The 9,198-nt window shown below is 40.7% G+C and overlaps 1 pseudogene; it reads left to right on the forward strand.

Moving 5' to 3' along the window:
- The first annotated feature begins 3,116 nt into the window (after window positions 1-3,116).
- LOC132405896 (ubiquitin carboxyl-terminal hydrolase 35-like) lies at window positions 3,117-3,659 on the forward strand (annotated as a pseudogene).
- The last annotated feature ends 5,539 nt before the right edge of the window (window positions 3,660-9,198 follow it).

Here is a 9,198-nt window from a genome sequence, read left to right on the forward strand (position 1 = left end):
CGGGCAGGTGTGAGATAGCTTATATAAATTCCATCTTCTTGGGCAGGGGCCTTTTATGAGCACTGGCTTAATGAGAGGAGGATGCTTCAGTGTATTCTGAATTAAAGTTGTTTTTTGCCAAGAATGATGAGGAGGGTATTCTTTCATCCTGCAAGGGACTCAGACTCCTCCAGTTGCATCTTGGGCTGCGATCCATGGCTGACTATTCCAGTGATTGCGAATCCTAATGACAGAAAGTAGGTTTTGGTTGCTCTTTTAGCTGGGGATGTCATCACCAGCTAAAAGACATTCTTGCAACCAGGGTTTAGTCGAGGATCTGCAGGAATTTATGGGCATCAACATAAAAATCTACAACCATATTTCTGAAAGAAGGCCGGACAGACATGCCGATTTCACCCAGAAGGCCTGTTCTTAGAATTGCCCAATGACTACCTCTGTTTCTCAATCCGATAACAAATGCAGAACCCCACAAACATCTCTAGAAGATTCCATGCAACTTTGAAGAACCTGCGTCTCCAAGCAGAATGTGAAGGACGTATGAGGCAGTGGTGTTGCTGATACTGTGGAAAAGCCTGCAGCAAGTCAGCTATGATCCACTGAGGAAAGAACTGAAACACTGTCAAGCTTTTTTCCCATTTTGTCAAGTCCTGGAGTGATCTTCCCATCCCTGTTATCTTGGGGGAGACACAAGACTTCTGTGAGAGCATTGGCAGCCTCTGGTTCGGTGATAATTTTATTGGACACCAGACTAGCAGAGGAAATCCAGATTCCTAAGGTATACTTCAACCAACCCACCTCTGCTATGGCCTTGGGTAATATATCGTTGGAAGCTAGACATATCTATTATCTTGCCATCTCTCTCAGGTTGACTATTGGAAGTCACGAGAAGATGATTAATTTCCATCTTATTCATTGCTAGTGCATTCCCCATATCATTGGTTACAGTGCCAACAAAAGGTATACAACCCAACTGGAAGTTTTCACATTTTATTGTTTTACAACATTGAATCACAGTGAACTGAATTTGGCTTTTTTAACACTGATCAACAGAAAAAAAGACTATTTTGTGTCAAAGTGAAAACAGATCTCTACAAAGTGATCTAACTCAATTGAAAATATAAAACAAAATAATTGGCTGCAACAAGAGAAAATCTGCAGATGCTAGAAATCAAAGCAACACACACAAAATGCTGGAGGAACTAAGCAGCCCAGGCAGCATTTATGGAAAAAATTACAGTTGATGTTTCAAGCTGAGACCTTTGGCTGGACTGGAGAAAAAAGATCAGGACCAGATTTAAGACATGGAATGGGTGGGTGGGTGGGTGGAAGTGGAGTGAGAAAAAGTAAGGTGATAGGTGAAAGCATGAGGCGAGCAATGAAGTCTCTTGTGAAAGAGACACAGGGCAGGAGAAGGTGGGAACTGATAGGAGAGGACAGTAGGCCATGGAAGAAGGAAAATGGGGGGAAGAGCACCAGAGGGAAGTGATGAGCAGGCAGAAAATAAGAAATAAGGTAATAGAGGGAAACGGGAATGGGGATTGGGAAGCAGAGAGTGCAGTCATTCCCTGTGCTTTGAGAAATTCATGTTCATGTCATCAGGTTGGAAGCTACCAAGACTGAATACAAGGGGTTGTTCCTCCAACCTTAGTGAAGCCTCATTGTGACAGTAGATGAGGCCATGGATTGAAGTATCAAAATAGGAATCGGAAGTAGAGGTAAAATGGTTGACCTGCTTCTTCTGGCTGATAGAGCTTAGGTGCTCGGCAAAGCAGTCTCCCAATCTACATCAGGTCTCACCAATATACGGGATGCCACACAAGACAGACAGACAGACAGACATACTTTATTGATCCCGAAGGAAATTGGGTTTTGTTACAGCCGCACTAACCAAGAATATTGAAGAAATATTGCAATATAAAACCATAAATAATTGAATAATAAGTTCATCATGCCAAGTGGAAATAAGTGCAGGACCAACCTATTGGCACAGGGTGTCTGGATCTCCAAGGCAGGAGTTGTAAAGTTTGATGGGCACAGGTAAGAATGACTTCCTATGACGCTCAGTGTTACATCTCGGTGGAATGAGTCTCTGGTTGAATGTACTCCTGTGCCTAACCAGTACATTATGGAATGGATGGGAATCATTGTCCAAGATGGCTTGCAACTTGGGCAGCATCTTCTTTTCAGACACCACTGTCAGAGAGTTCAGTTCCACCCCCACAACATCACTGGCCTTACGAATAAGTTTGTTGATACTGTTGGTGTCTGCTACCCTGAACCTGCTGCCCCAGCACCCAACAGCAAAATCTGCTGGAAAAGGAACACCAAAATCAATATATCACCAAAATTGAGGATGGCCTGCTTCAAGCAGATTAACAGCTGTGCCATATTCTTTCCATTTCTTAATGATTGACTTAACCGTACTCCAAGTGACATTCAGTGACTTGGACATTTTCTTGTATCCACTTCCTGACAATGCTTTTCAATAACAATATTGCGGAGTTGCTTGGAGTATACTTTTCTCTTCATTGTGTACGTTTTGTCAGGATACTGACTCACCAGCAGTTGGACCTTCTAGATGCAAATGTATTTTACTACAGTCAATTGTAACATTTTGACTATACACAGGTGATGTCCAGTTAACTGATTATGTGACTTCTAAAACCAATTGGCTGCACCAGTGATGATTTGGTGTGTCATATTAAATTCGGTAAATAATTACTCTATCAAGTATTTTGTGTGTAACATGTTGTAAGGTTTCACTGATAACATAATGGTTTCTCTGTAGCAGCAATGTTTGTTTTATCTACAGATAATGGGATTTGCAATGCTATTGTCCTTTCTGTGAGTTTGGAAGAGAGCTTTTTATAGTCTTTGGTTGGATAGAGGAGAAGAAGGAAGACGCATGTGGAGAGAGCTGGAGGACCACCAGACAGAGTGGACTGACAGCGAGGGTCGGAAGAGGTGAATGGTTGACGAATGGCTGTATTTGTGATTTCCAACATGAAGATTTGATTACTCTCTTAAAATGGGGCCCTGGGAGTTGTGGAGTGACAAACTTATGTTTGTGGCAGGATCTCTATGTTTACCTGTTGGAAGTATTTTAGAAGTTGCAAATGGACCTGTCAACAGTAAACAGTGCAAAGCCATGTCTGAGTTTCTAACATTCATTGGAAGCATTCCTTGTGTTTCTACCTGGCATTCACAAATTAATAATGACTCTCTCTGAAGAAGAGTCCAGTTTTGCAATAAGCTGTCAATAATAAGTACCTAATTCAGTACACTTTTTTATCTGGCTTTCAGGCTATATGAACCTGTCATAGAAGCCATAAAGGATTTGCCAATTCCAAGTGAGGAAAAACTAAATCAGCCACTGAATCAGAATGTCTGAATGTCACAAAAATGCATTGGAACCTTTGTACTCAAGACTTGCAGCAAGATCAGATACAGGAAAGAGAAGACTGGAGGATCTTGGTAACACCTACAACATAAACAGTGTCATTCATGTCTTTATCATGGCTTCTGACTTTGGATATGCTGTTATGCTACTCAAGGGGAGTGATTTACAGTTATTAATGATGAAATTTCAATGGTCATTTGCTATCCTAGAATACAGCTAGAGACCTGCCATCTCTCCCAGCAGCCTGAAGAAAGCTTTATCTCCTCATTTCATTTTTCAATCTTTTTATTGATTTCCTAGTAAAGAATATACAAATCAGAGGAGAAGTTTAACAAACAAATAATACAAAAGAGATATAAACAGCATTAAAAAGTATATATTATCAAAATCTGTTAGGTAAAATGTTGCACTGTTATATATACAACATAATAAAAAAAAACCACAACTTCTCCTAACAGTCGTAAAAAAAAAGATTGGAAATTTTATTTAATAAAGAAAAAAACCCACTAACTAAACTAAAACAAAAAAAAGCAAGAAAAGAAAGATTGGGCAGTCCATCTGAGGATAAAATTAGAGGAAAGAGAAAGAGAGAGAGAAAAAACATCCTTCCAGTCATGTCCGAACCTTCCCGGATAAGGACTTCCCCTTGAGCTCTATCTCCTCCATTGTTTAATCAATGGGTGTGCCATGCCTGTTCAGAGTAAATAAGATATCTATGGGAAAGCTACATGAAGAAAAGACTTATAAAGGAATTCTCATAGGCAGAGATATTCAAGTAGTGAACCTGATATAGAAAATCGAGGTCCAGAAAAAATCATTAACAGAATGAATGTTCGGTTTGGATCATTTGTCATTGTTGTTGTAATGCTTCCTTCCAAGAAGAAGCCATTACAAATCTACCCCTAGCATATGCACCACCTAACAAAGTTCTACAAATATATGATCATTCAAATGACCCTTATATTTCCGTGAGGATACTAATACGGATAATGCTGCATCACTAGCTGAGCAATGACACATGACTGCCAAGACTCCAAATAAACAGACACAAATAAAATATAGGAAATGTTCACTCTTGGTAACATTTGAAATAATGTTCCATGGAACAGGTAAATAGGAGACTGCAGCATCTAGAATTAGTTCCTTTTCACAGAATTATTTTGCAATGGCCTCCCGGGGAAGAGAATAAGTGACTTGGCAAATTGTAAATCAGTGTATGTCCTCATCAACACCTGAATCTGTCCTTCCAAATTAGGCTCGATGAGCATTTCACTGTGTTCCAACAGAAATGCTATCAGGTGTTAACAAATATGATCATCATTTAAGGGCAGTTTAGAAGTATATGATAACAATGGTGAAATTGGCAAGTTTTTCATGAAATCAGGATACAGTACTGATGTATTGTCAATGTAATGGAAAAAGTTGGGGATGGATGCCTGAATATTTTTTCGAATAAGAGCTGTCCCATATAGCCAACAAAAACAGAGGCATAGCTAGGCCCATGTGAGTATTTATGGTTTTGAACTTCTTGAGTGTGTTGAAGCTGCTCTCATCCAAACAACTGGAAAGCATTCCATTGCATGGCTGACTTGAGCCTTGCAGGGGGTGTTCAAGATTTGCTGAGTTAGGAGGTGTGTTAATGCCTGTGGTATGAAGCCCTCTGTGTCAAATGCTTTAATTCCTATTCTGTCCACCTGTGACTACACTTTCAGTAAAACTGGTATTCTAAGACACCTCTGTTCAACAGCTCTTCCCAGAACCCTGCCATTTATGGGAAAATCCTAACGCGATTTGATCTTGCAAAATGCAATGCCTTGCCCTTATCCAAATTAAACTCCATTTGACATTCTCCATCTCCCTTTAATTTATAATGACCTTCTTCATTGTCTATCTACTACACCACATATTTTACTGTCAGCTGCAAACTTATTCATCATGTCTTGTATGTTATTATTCCGGTTGTTGATAGAGATGCTGAACATCAATGGGTACCAGACTGAGAAAGAATTATCCACCTTGATTGCTCCCTCTGCTTTTTTTGATCAAGCCAATTGAATCATCAATTTGACAGTTCTTACTGTTTACATGTGATCCATCCTTCCAAAGCAGCCTAACAAGTGAACATTAAGACTTTAAGCAGGTCACATAAATCTCATCTAGGGCTCTGTCCTCACTGGCTTTCAGATATTGCATAATCTAAAATCTCAATCAAGTTTGTAAGACACAATCGTTCATGCACAAAACCATGCTAATGCCTCTAATCAACCAATGTGTGGAGGATCACAGCCTGAAATGCTGACTATATTCTTTTGTGATGATGCTACTTGGCTGGCTGAGTTCCTCTAACATTTTGTGTGTTCTGCTTGGATTTCCAGCTTCTGAGATTTTCACTTTTTCATGTCTTGCAATATGTGTGCATATCTCATCCCTCAGTATGTTCTCTAGGATTTACCTGCCCCAGATGTTAGACTAACTAGTCGATAGTTCCCAATATTCTTTGCCATCCTTTTTCTGTATATGCACAATGTTTGCTACCATCCAGACCCTTAGCAGCACTTGACTGTGGCAAACAATAAAGCAAATATCTGAACAATGGCTCCTAATTTCTTCTCCAGCCAGCCACATTGCTGTTGGAAATAGCTGGTCTGGCCCTAGGGATCTGTCAACCTCCACACATTTTAGAAAATCTAACAAAGATGGATTTTTGCAGTTCTATTCCCCGGAAAACAATAGAAGCCAACCCATTGAATAGATTTGTGGCTGCGACTGGCTAGATCTTCAGTGGAAACCCAATAATCAGATCACATCAAGAAAGTGTCGTTCAGGCCAAGATCATGTTACTGTGGCCTGAATAAATGATGGGGCAGGAAGGAGTGGTCATATGGACTGGTCCTGTCACCATCATCAGTGTTCTTTTGCTCAGGGAGATTGATGATCAGTTTCAGGTCATGAGGAGACAATCTGTGTGAGAACATGTTTCGTGACCACGTTTGTTTCTAACATCAATGAACACAGCCTTAAATTTCACTCATGCACACATATGCATTATCTCAATTCCAGTCAGACCCTAGCTGCAGGTTTCTCTTGTCTCTTGCTCAACACTTCAACAGACTCAGGCCTGATTTGTTCTTGGCCTCAACTCCATCAAGCCCAATGTTTCCTGCACAATTTCAACTTTCTACAGAGCAACAACTAGTTCAGACGCAAGTATATTCAATGTCTACACCTCCATAGATCTCTGAGGTGGAGAATCCAGGGTTCTGGAGCCCTGAAGAAGAGAAATCCTTGCAAAGCTTCTACATTACTGGGGCACCCTTTGTAATGAAACTGAATGGCTCGGGAGAGAATCTGGGATCTGGTAGTGAGATGACCTCTCAGCCTGTATTCCTTTCCTGCTCTTATATAATCAGTTCTTATGAAATGTCTAAGTTGCCTGTTTCTATCATGATTCCATCATTCCCTACTGGTAGCTGAGTTACAAGCACTTTTTCTCAACACTGTGTCTGTGCTTAAATTAACCAAAAATGAAGAGTTTCGTAGGTAGGCACATGAATTTGCAGAGAAGGAAGACATATGAACAGTGTGCAGGCAGAAAGGAATTGCTTTGTTTGGCAATAATTAACCTCGTGGCTCAAAAGGCCTGTCATGTTCTGTACTATTCTCTCTCTTTCTTTCCTATCATTACAGACACTATGGATTCACTGATTTATGTCCTGGGTTTGCATTATCCAGTGGATAATCGTTAATGAATACTAATGATGCAGTGTGCTTTAGCTTCATTTAGGAGAAATACCCCACTGGAGTTAATTATTTAATTACATTCCCCCAGAAACTATTATCCTGAATGTCCTTGCAGCCTAGGATATATCAATAGCAACCAGTACAGTTCTCCATGTTATAAACAGCTGTGAAATCTGTCTTTTAGCAGTTTGGAACAAAGTGGAGTAGAGTAAAGCTGCTGTCATTCCTCTCCCCTCACTGACTTCCAATTGTTATCTACAATTGATCAGCCCACTGGTTTGGACTTCAGCTGCATTTTTCAAATGGTGCAGAGTAAACTAGAACTCACTAGTTCCAGGGCTGCACAGTCTCCCATTTATTCTCATCTACTTCCTACAGAAGCAGTGGGTCATGCTTTGAGAGTATCAGCACAAGAATGCCTCGGTAGCATGTGAGCGGTGTCATACAGTGCTGATATCTCACAGCTTCAGTGACCTAGATTTGATCCCAAGCTTGTCCATGTGAAGTTTTTATGTTATCTCTGTGACTACTTGAGTTTCCCACTGATGCTCTATTTTCCTTGCACTGTGCAGATATTTTCCAGTAAGGTTTCCCTTTGTGTATTTAAACAACAGACAAATCAAAGAGAGTTTGATGGTATATATTTGCTAGGACCACCAGTGTGGTAATCTCAGGATTGCTTCCTGAGCCACAAGGGCAAGAATAGCACAATCAGGTGTATTAATATGTGGCTCAGAGACTGGTGTAGGGGGCAGGGCTTCAGATAACTGGATCAATGGGGCCTCTTCTGGGGGAGATATGACCTGTACAAAAAGGATGGGTTGCATCTGAACCCAAAGGGGTCCAATATGCTAGTGGGCACATTTAATAGAGCTGTTAGGGAGGGTTTAAACTAATTTGGCAGAGGGATGGGAACCGGAGTGATAGGGTTGAGGAAGGGGAAAACAGAAATAAATCAAAGATAGCATGCAACGGAGAATATAGTAAGAACAGGCAGGAGATGGGACTTAATCACAGCCAGTGGCATGAGTTACAGGGCAATAGAGGTGTGGTGCATTTAAAGCAGAAAGCCACAAATCCTGGACTGAAAGTGTTATATTTGAATGCACGCATCATAAGATATAAAATGGACAATCTTGAAATTCAGCTACAGATTGGCAAATATGATGTTGTGGCCATCTCTGAAACTTGGCAAAATGATGACTGCCATTGGGAGCTGAACATCAAAGGATATACGATGTATCAGAAAGGTAACTTAGTAGGCAGAGGGGCTGGTGTAGCTCTTTGTGAAAGAAATAATATTAGATCATCAGAAAGAGATGACATAGGATTGGAAGGTGTCGAGCCTATATGGGTTGGCAAGGGTAAATGGACCCTAATGACAGTTGTATACTACTCTTCAAACAGTAGCCAGGATGTGGATTAGAAATTGCAACAGGAAATGGAAACAACATGTCAGAACGGCAATGTCTTATAATCGTTGGGGATTTTAACATGAAAGTAGATTGGAAAAACCAGGTCAGTACTTCACCTCAAGAGAAAGAATTTGTGGAATGTCTAAGGGATGCCTTTTTAGAACAGCTTGTTGTTGAATCGCATAAAGTTGGATTGCAGGTACAGCAGGTTATTAAGAAGGCAAACTAAATGTTGGCCTTCATTACTAAAGGGACTGAATTCAAGAGCAGGGAGGTCATGCTGCAACTATACAGTGTACTGGTGAGGCCACACCTGGAGTACTGTGTGCAGTTCTGTTCTCTGTACTTGAGGAAGGATATACTGGCTTTGGAGGCACTGCAGAAGAGGTTCACCTGCTTGATTCCAGTGATGAAAGCGTTAACCTATGAGAAGAGATTGAGTCACCTGGGGCTATACTCCCTGGAATGCAGAAGAATAAGAGGGGATCTTATAGAAAAATACAAACTTTTGAAAGGGATAGATAAGATAGAAGTAGGAAAGTTGTTTCCATTGGTAGGTGAGACTAGAACTTGGGGACATTGCCTCAAGATTCAGCGGAGAAGATTTAGGACAGAGATGAGGAGAAACCGTGTTCTCAGTGA

Source organism: Hypanus sabinus, chromosome 16 (genome assembly GCF_030144855.1).
Source record: "Hypanus sabinus isolate sHypSab1 chromosome 16, sHypSab1.hap1, whole genome shotgun sequence".
Classification (NCBI taxonomy): Eukaryota; Metazoa; Chordata; class Chondrichthyes; order Myliobatiformes; family Dasyatidae; genus Hypanus; species Hypanus sabinus.